Genomic DNA, 9,017 nt, shown 5'->3' with positions numbered 1-9,017 from the left:
AATGTTGGGGAAGTGGCGTGGCTATTGTTGGGGGCTTTTAGCCAAATTTATGTTGAGAAGCAAGAGCAAAGAGCCCAGTAGAATGATTTAAACTGTGAGTTTGGCAAAAAAAAAAGCTCCAGTAAAGCTGTGGACTGCAAAGTTAGGGCTGAGGAGATCTCTATTGCAGAGAAGAAACAAAAAAATAAAAAAGATGGCCTGAGGGCACCACAAGCAGCAAATCTCTACTCTTTGCAGCCTCAAAACTGCAAAGGTAAAAGACCTTGCCTTAAAAAGAAAGCCGCAGAGTGCCATGTTCCAAAATGCCACAGGGGTGGACTCATGCAAGCCCTTTGGAGCTCATAACGTGCCACAGATTGCTGCAGATGCTAGACATAAAACTACAGGACATAAGGTTAGCCGTGCTAGATTTTAGACTTGTTTTGGTCCCAATGCTCTGTATCCCCCTGTTTATACCTTTTAAAATGGTACTACTTATTTTGTGCCATTAAATGTTAAAAGTGTTTAACTTTTCATTTGTACAGGGGCTCACAGCTAAGTTTGCCTTACATCTCGGAGGAGACTTGGGACTTAGACTCTTCAGCAATGCTAAAACTGTTAAGACTTTGGCAACTCTTGCAGACAGACTAAATGCCTTTTACATAAAGGGATATACATGAGTCTTTAGGGGGTAAAATGTGGCTCTAATATAATGTCTTTACATCTAAAAACTGGTTTAAAAAAATGTGTCCGGTTGCCAAGTTGACAAGGGGTGGAGTGTTATGGTTGATACCTTGTGTCAACTTGGGGAGTCTAGAGGTCTGGCTAAGTGACTCAGCAGGAAGCCAGGGTGCTTACTTTGTATACATCCTGAGCAAGAGGAGGGCATGGAGATTATGTGAGAGCTACTCGCCCCTTAGGTGGGGGTAGCCTGTTTACAATGTAAGGGAAGGAAAGAGGCTGCTTGCGGCCAATCCTCCCTTTTGCTCTGGCTGCTTTGCTGTTCAGCTGCCATTCCCCCCTTTGCTCTTGTTGCTTTGTTATCTTCTGCCTTGAAGCCAGCTGATAATAGACTGAAACCTCCACAAACTCTAAGCTAAATAAACCTTTCCTTCCTTCATTTTGGGTGTTAGGTATTTTGTCTCAGTAAAAAAACAAAAAAACAAAAAAGCAAGACAACTACTAATATGCCTTAGCGTCTTTATTCTCGCCATGGGTTGCACTGGAAGTGGTAGATTGGAATTAACTCGCTAGAATTCCAATAGCTTTTCATGGGATTACAAATGCAAACTTCCTGGGCTGCAACGAGGACTGGGAAAGGCTCTCTATACCCGGACTCCAACTTGTAATCCTCCTGCCTGTAATCCTTGTCAGCCTCCCAGTGTGCTGAGATTACAGAGCATGACATGGTCTGAGTGGGTGTGGTGGCTCATGCCCGTGATCGCAGCACTCTGGGACGTTGAGGCAGGAGAACTGGAAGTTTGAGCTCAGCCTGGACAATTTAGCAACTTAGTGAGACTGGCACCACCACCCCTAGTGTGACCTGACCTGCGTGGTAAGGTCCCAGGTTTCTTTTATTTTGTTGGGAAACAAAGTTCAGGGCATGTGACATGGGCACACTGCAGGTGTTAAGGATTTTTGCATCTATGTTCATGAGGGAGACTGGCCTCTAGTTCTCCTTTTTGGATGTATCCTTGAATGAATCTGGAAGTATTGTTTTCCTTTCAATTTCATTAAAGAGTTTGAGGAGTAGTAGCACTAGGTCTTCCCTAAACTTATGGGAATATAGGTTCTCCAATTAGGTACTGATGATCTTCTGGAGTTCTGCAGGATCTCTTAGGCTTTTACCCTTTTCATTTCTAATTGCATGGATTTGAGACTTTACTTTCTTTCATTTTTGATAAGGTTGGCTAAGGGTTTGTGAATTTTATTTAATCTTTCAAAGAACAAACTCTTTGATTCATTGATTGTTTGTATTGTTTTCTTAGTCTATATTGCATTAACTTCCACTCTGATTTTATTATTTCCTCCCTTACACAAGCTTTGGGTTTAACATGCTCTTCTTTTTCTAGAAGCTTGAAGTAATATTAGGTTATTTATTTGAACTCGCTTTGTTTTTCTGATATGAGAATTCATCTCTGTAAGTTTCCCTCTTAGGACTGCTTTCATTGTATCCCATAAGTTCCAGTATGTTGTACTGGCATTATTAATTGTCTAATTTCTTCGTTAATTTCATCTGTGACCCATTCATTGGTTATTCAGGAGGGTGTTAATTAATTTCCATGTGTTTATGAAATTTTTGTAGTTTCTTTTGCCACTGATTTCCAATTTCATTGCACTATGGTCTGAAAATATGCATGGGATAATTTCAATTCCTTTGCATTTACTTAAATGTGTTCTGTGAGCTAGGATATGGTCTATTTTGGAGAATGTCCTGTGTCCAGCTGAGAAGAATGCGTATTCTGATATCGTGGGGTGGAACACTCTGTAGACATTTACTAAGTCTATTTGTTCAAAAGTTTGCTTCAGTTCTGATATTTCTGTGTTGATTTTTTTTGTCTAGTTGATCTGTCTATCTGTCTACACTGGGATATTGAGGTCCCCCAATACAATTGTACTAGTGCTTATTTGATTTTTCAGGTCCATTAATGTTTATTTTATATAGTTGTGCTGGTATTTGGTGCATGTATATTTAAGATTTTTATCTCTTCCTCTTGGATTGTTCCCTTTAAATTATGTAGTTATGTTCTTGGTCTCTTTTAATCAGTCTTGGCTTGAAATCTACTTTGTCTGCAAATAGAATAGCTACCCTTGCTTTTCTCCAGGTTCCTGTTGCATGGAGTATTTTTGTCCATGATTTGACTTTCCAGCTATATTTTTTTAATTAAATGTGCTTCTTGTATGCAGCATGTTGTTGGAGCTTGCTTCTTGACTCATTCTGTCAGTCTGTTTCTTTTGATTGGTGAATTTCGATGATTAACATTAATATTATAACTGATATGTAATGACTTATCCTTATCATGTTATTTCCTGTTATTACTGCCCTTTCCCCCTCTTTTGCCTTGCCTGGTGAATTCATTCTGGGGGGGTTCACGGAGTTGTAGTCTTCATTATCTCTCTCTAGCAAGTCCTTCAGAACACTGGTTTGGTAGTCAGAATTTCTTTTTTTTTTTTTTTTTTTGGTTTTCTCCAGTACCGGGAACCGAACTCACGACCTTGCGCTTGCCAGGCAGGCACTTTTGCCACTGAGCTAAATCCCCAGCCCCAGAATTTCTACTCACGACCTTGCGCTTGCCAGGCAGGCGCTTTTGCCACTGAGCTAAATCCCCAGCCCCCAGAATTTCTTTAGGTGTTCTTTATCATGAAAGTATCTCACTTCTTCATCAATTCTGAAAGGTACTTTTGCAGGTACTTTACCTCAATCTCAGTTGAAGGTTGCTTTCTTTTAAAGCTTGAAATACTTCAGTCCAAGCTCTCCTTGACTTGAAGGTTTGTGCTGAGGAGTCTACTGCTTGACAATTGTATGCCTTGGTATAAATCTTTTTTGATCATGGCTTAATTGGACTTCTCTATGCCTCACTTACATGTATAGCAAATTTTTTCATGCTTGGTAAGTTTTCTGACATTAATTCTGTGAACAGGTTTTTTAAAAAATGTCATTTGTGGTATCTCTTGCTTTTTCATCAACCCCAATCAATCTTGTCTAGTAGCTGTTGGACTGATTTTTCATGGTCCCTTGCTATTTTTAAGAAATATTTCTTTTCATGATTACTAACTGCAATCCTATCTTCTATATCTGTCCTCACATTGGTTCATTCTGCTGCATATACTTTCAAAGGAATTTTTAATCTCTTGGATATGTTTGAACCAGTGTCTTGGATTCCATTTCTTTGCTATATTGGGTATTCATAGTTTCCATCATTTTCTTAAGCTCCTCTATTTTTTAAAATCTATATCTGTCCTAGAGTCACTAACGTCTAACATTATGGTGACCATCTCTGTAGTTATCTGAGAGATTACTTCTGATTTCACTTTTTCTAGAGCTTCATCATCTGTTTTGTTACTTCCACTGTTACCAGCTCAGAAAGTCCCGGTGGGTGGCTTTAAAACTGTTCCACCTCATTCCCCTTGGGTTTGCGTTTGGTGAGCTGGAAGTCGGGGGTTGCATCTTGCTTAGGTGTCTTCTCATTTTCTATTTGTTAAATTCCTGGGTTGATGCTTGTACATTGCTATAGCAGGTAGCTTTATTGCTAATATTTAGAACCCTTAGGAAATGACTACTCAGCAGTGTCTTCCAAGTATAGCTGATTTTTGGGTTTTGGATCTGTTGCAAGATCCTAACTCTTCAATTTATTGGGGATGGGAACTTGATGCCTATTTGGCCCAGCCCCTGGTTCTTTGGCACTAGCCTATAGTATTGTTTATGACCCTTAGGCAATCTCAGTCTTGATATACCAGGAAGAACAACTGATTGGAGCAATTATGTCATGGCTATAGTAGTACAATCAGCAATAACAATGACATCAAACACAGCCTAGAAAATGGCAAACTTTGCTAATTATTAATTTGCTACCTTTGCCCACATGAACTAGATTTGTGGTTATATAACAAAATGTAAAACAAACCAGAAAATTGTATACATAAAAATGCCCTCAAGCTGGCAACTTTACTCTCAGGGGAGGAAACTTAAAAGTACTTGAGAGGGAATGGAGAAATAAAGAAGAGAAAGAGGGCTGGGAATTTGGCTCAGTGGCACAGTGCTGAGGTCCTGAGTTTGAGTCCCAGTACCAAAAAAAAAAAAAAAGAAGAAGAAGAGAAAAAGATTAGAAGCAAGGCTGGAGGACAAAGGAAGATTACACAAACTTTGGAAACCTGGTAAAGAAGATAGGAGGGAAATAGGGAAGGAAGAAACAAAAACAAGAACAGAACAGAACAACAATAACAAAAAACTGGAAAAAATGTTCGCATTCATAAAAACAAGAACAAACAAAAAGAAAACGCAAAACAAAACAAAAACAAGCAAAGAGAGAACGTCCCCTTTCAGGTGTATCTGTGGTGTTTCTGGTAGGCAGAGTGGGCAGGCAGAGCCCAGGTCTGTGTTGATGAATCCCAGCAAGCCAGCTGTGGACCTATGGCAAGGTAGTGGGTAATCCCAGTAAGGCTGCACTTTTAGTTCCACTGGAGTTGAGACTGGATCCTGGCTGTGAAGCTGGAGCCTGAGTTGTTGAGCCTGCAACAGCCCATGTGCCTCCTGCCAGTTTAAACTCGGCTCCCCCTGACCCTGACACTGGGAGCCACTGGATGGAGCCAGCTGCAGCTGCACTGAGTTCCGAGTTCAGTGGGCCCCTCTCCAACAAGACTAACGGCCAATGGATGTGTGAACCCAAATAACTCACCCACTGTGGATCGCTGTGTCCACTGCTCCATCCCACTGGTGCATTTCTCCAAGGAGGCCTCGGGGGTTTCCAGGAGTCACCGGGCGCCTCCAGGTTCGAGCTGTGCCTCCTCTGCAGCGAGTCGGGGCTCAGGGAGAGAGCGCCTCTTGCAACCTCCTTCTGCACTGAGGTCTCTCCCTGGGGGCTTCATTTCTCACTTCAGATCCTTGCTGGCTCCCGGGGACCCACTTCCTTCCTCCTTCTCTTCCTCACATTGCTATATTCCTCTGTCTGGATACCAAATCTCAGAAGGGTTGTTTCTCTGCCGTTCACCACTCCGCCATCTTCCTGGCAGTCACTTTATATATTTGACTAGCTATATTTTATTTTATTCTATTTTTGTTTTCTGTTTTTTTTTTTTCCGGTACCGGGAATGGACTGACTAGCTATATTTTAATATGGCCGTTTTCCTTTGCAACTCTGGGCATTTCATTTTAAAGTGGTTTTGAGATGAATCCTTGCATCTCAGGGGCCGCTGAGGGCCCCCTGTCCCCGGAAGGAGCTTAGGAGGGGCCACTGTTGGTGAGGCTGGGCCGGGAGCAGCGGGGCTCAGGTGACTATGGCCTGCGCAGGGGTGTGGGAGGGAAGTGAGGCTGGGGAACTCCTGCAGGTGAGAAGATGCAAACCGCTGGAGTGCGACCAGCTCAGCACACTCTCTCTCTCCCAAAAGCTCTGCTGAGACACAGAGAGCTGAGGACTGCGTGTGGGGCCTGAGCAGGGTCTGCTCCCGGCCGTGGAGAGCAGGAAAGTGACTCTGAGGATCCAGCACATGATGAACAGGAGCGGGCAGGGCTGATCACTCTGTAGAGCTGAACCCACGCGACCCAGGCTGGCTTTGATTTGAAAGGCTCCGGGCCCCAGGCCTCCTAGGTTCCTCTTTTTGTTTGCTGGGTTGTGTTTTCTCTCAAGATACTTTTGGGGCTGTCTGCACGCTGGCTTGGAAATCCCGGGTGTGCGCCCAACCCTCTGCTGCCCTCTCCACTCACCCCTGCGTTCATTGACACACGCTCTGCCCCACCCGCCCTCTCCTGGGATGGGATATCCCTCAGACTGAGAAGCCGGGGGCCCTCAGCAGGCCAGCGTCCAGCCCAAGGCAGTGTCCAGTGATGCAGTACTGTGAGGGCAGCAGCACGCCTGTGCCAAGGCTCTGCCCACATGGCCACAGACCTCCGCTGGCCATGGGACGGGCACTATCATTATGCCACGGTCACAGACAGGATCTGGAGGACTGCATCTGGCCTGGGGGCAGCTTGCTTGTGGCCACACCAGCAAGGACAAGTCAGGCTGGGCTGTGGCCAAACTGCAGCCTTGGCTGTGGGCAGGCCCCAGGGGGCCAGCTGCGCCCAGAGCTGCCCTGTCCAGGGAAGCTCTCTCCTCCTAGGTCCCTCCACGCAGCCGTGGTCCCCAGGCTCACATGTCCTTTCACCAATTCCCAGGCATATCCTCAGCCCTAAATGACACCAGGCACACTCACCCCTCTCCCTGCGCTTCCTCTTTGCACTCTGCTCAGTACTTGCCTGGGAAAGTTTAGCTGGAAAAAAAAATGATATTGATATATATATATACGTATTCTTCCATTCATCGTCTCCAGCCTGCTAAGTGTAAGCTCTATGGAGGCGCTTCCTCTTGCTGTATCCCTGGGCCTGGAGCCCTGGCCATCAAGTGGCTGATTGTTGGGCAGGAGACGTGACACGCGGGGACCTGGGGCCACCGGGCAGGAGGAGAGGTTGGGGATGCGGAAACCCAGCGTGGGTGGACACGGAGCTGCCCCAGGCAGCAGCTGTTCGGCATGCGGCTCCTCCTGGCCGGGCGGCACGCGCTTCACAGCGCCATGCGCTGCCGGCGGGAAGGTCAGGAGGGCAGCCTGGGCGGGGACGCGGCCCCGGGGCGCCCGGGACTTGTAAGTCGGGAGCCCCTCCTTGAGCCGGGCAGCCCAGCTCTCCCGGCCACCTCGTGCTGCATGTGGAGGGAAAGCGCAGAAGGGGCCGAGGAGGCCCGAGCTCTCGCGCTGGGGCGGCGCCGCCTCCCCGGCCGCTAGAGGGAGGTCAAGGTCACCATTTCATCCAAGTTTTTAAGAGGCGTTGGAGGCGCCCTGGGCTGGCCCGGAGCGCGCCTCGCCCCTTCATTCTCGCTGATTCACTTAACAAACTTTTCCCCGGGCCCTTTTGTCGGGCTCTGTGGCTTGAACTAAAAAGCCCGGGGCCCGGTTCTCATGGTGCCCCCTGGGAGCGAGGAGAGACCCTTAAGCGAGCACTGGATAACCCCGAGGGGGCCAAACCCGCTAGCAGCCGCTGCCCGCGTCACTATCGCACGGGCCATGCGTGTCACGCCTGTGGCCCGCTGTGCGGACAGCTGGAGCAGGCTGCAGCTCCCAAGCCCGCAGGTCCCCACAGCCGCGCTGGGGATGGTGGTGTGAGGCCCTGATCCCGCTCCAGAGGCGGGAGTGTCACCCCTGGGGGCCGGTTCCTAAAATCTTTTTTTTTTTTTAGTACTGAGACTGAACCGAGGAAGTGCTAAGCCCCAACACATCTCCTTTTGGGGAAGGGCCTTCCTAAGTTGCCCAGGCTGTGACTCTCTTGCCATCCTCTTGACCCAGCTGGAAGTAGAGGGGATCACAGCCCTGTGCCACTGTCCCCAGCCCCGATAACAGGGGAACAAAGGGCCCTATGCTTCTTGGGCGGCCAGGAGAGCCGTGCGGACAGTCCTGGCAGGGCACACTGAAGCCCGAGATAGCTTCGGAGAACCTCGGCTCTGGACTTCTGCAGAGCGCACGCAAAACCCTCAGGGGCCTCTAGGACCATCGGCCCCCACCTCCACCCACTTTCTGATTTAGCTCCTTCCGGATTGTGCTTCGTACATTTACTGCGTTTTTATGGGGTTTGTTGTTTTATTTTTCCGTAATAGGGACTGAACCCAGGACCTTTGCATTGAACTATATACCTCTACCCCTTTTAGACAGGCTCTCGCTAAACGGCTAAGTTGTCCAGGCTGGGCTGGAACTTGGATCTTCCTGCCTCAGCCTCCTACAGTGCTGAGATTCCAGGCTTGTACCTGTGTATTTCCGTTGAGTTGTCATAGTCACAGAAGCTCAGTGGGGTTGGGGGAGGGGATCCTCCAGAGGGCCTGCCGCCTAGGGAGCTCTGATGAACACCTGAAGAAGGATTATACGGCTGGATATAGCTCAGCGCCACAAGTGCCTGCCTGGCAAGCACAAGGTACTGAGTTCGATTTCTGGTACCAAAAAAAAAAAAAAAAAAAGATTATAATGTGAAATCGCCAACCTTTTGATATGTGTTGCCCTCTAAGTGGCTGCGGGATACGCCCTGACTCTAGAAGCATGAGGCTAATAAGCGTTACTTCTAAGCCACCAATCTGCGCACCTCGAGGGTCCAAGGCCCGCAGACCAGGTCTGTGATTGGGGCAGAAATGCTTGGGCCGCCCCTTTTTCCATATGCGCCCTCTGAGACCCGGGCTTCCGGTGAGGCTGGGCGAGGCTGGGCGCGGCTGGGCGGCGGCCCGGACTACACTTCCCGGCGGCCCCCGCGCGGGGGCGGGGTTTGAGGCGTGTCCGAGCGACGGGGGCGGGGCCGACTACAAAGCCTG

At 47.8% G+C, this 9,017-nt stretch overlaps 1 long non-coding RNA gene across 1 annotated transcript; it reads right to left on the bottom strand.

The window, feature by feature from the left end:
• Positions 1-6,838: 6,838 nt before the first annotated feature.
• On the bottom strand, positions 6,839-8,776 carry LOC102004986. Its single transcript, XR_262295.1, has 3 exons — positions 8,696-8,776; positions 8,466-8,565; positions 6,839-6,945 (listed from the first exon to the last, which is right to left on the bottom strand). It is a non-coding gene; the product is annotated as an uncharacterized LOC102004986 (long non-coding RNA).
• Positions 8,777-9,017: the final 241 nt, after the last annotated feature.

Source organism: Chinchilla lanigera, unplaced genomic scaffold (genome assembly GCF_000276665.1).
Source record: "Chinchilla lanigera isolate Chin_1 unplaced genomic scaffold, ChiLan1.0 scaffold00044, whole genome shotgun sequence".
Taxonomy (NCBI): Eukaryota; Metazoa; Chordata; class Mammalia; order Rodentia; family Chinchillidae; genus Chinchilla; species Chinchilla lanigera.
Note: the sequence above shows the minus strand (reverse complement) of the source record. Positions and strands in the feature narration are given on the sequence as shown.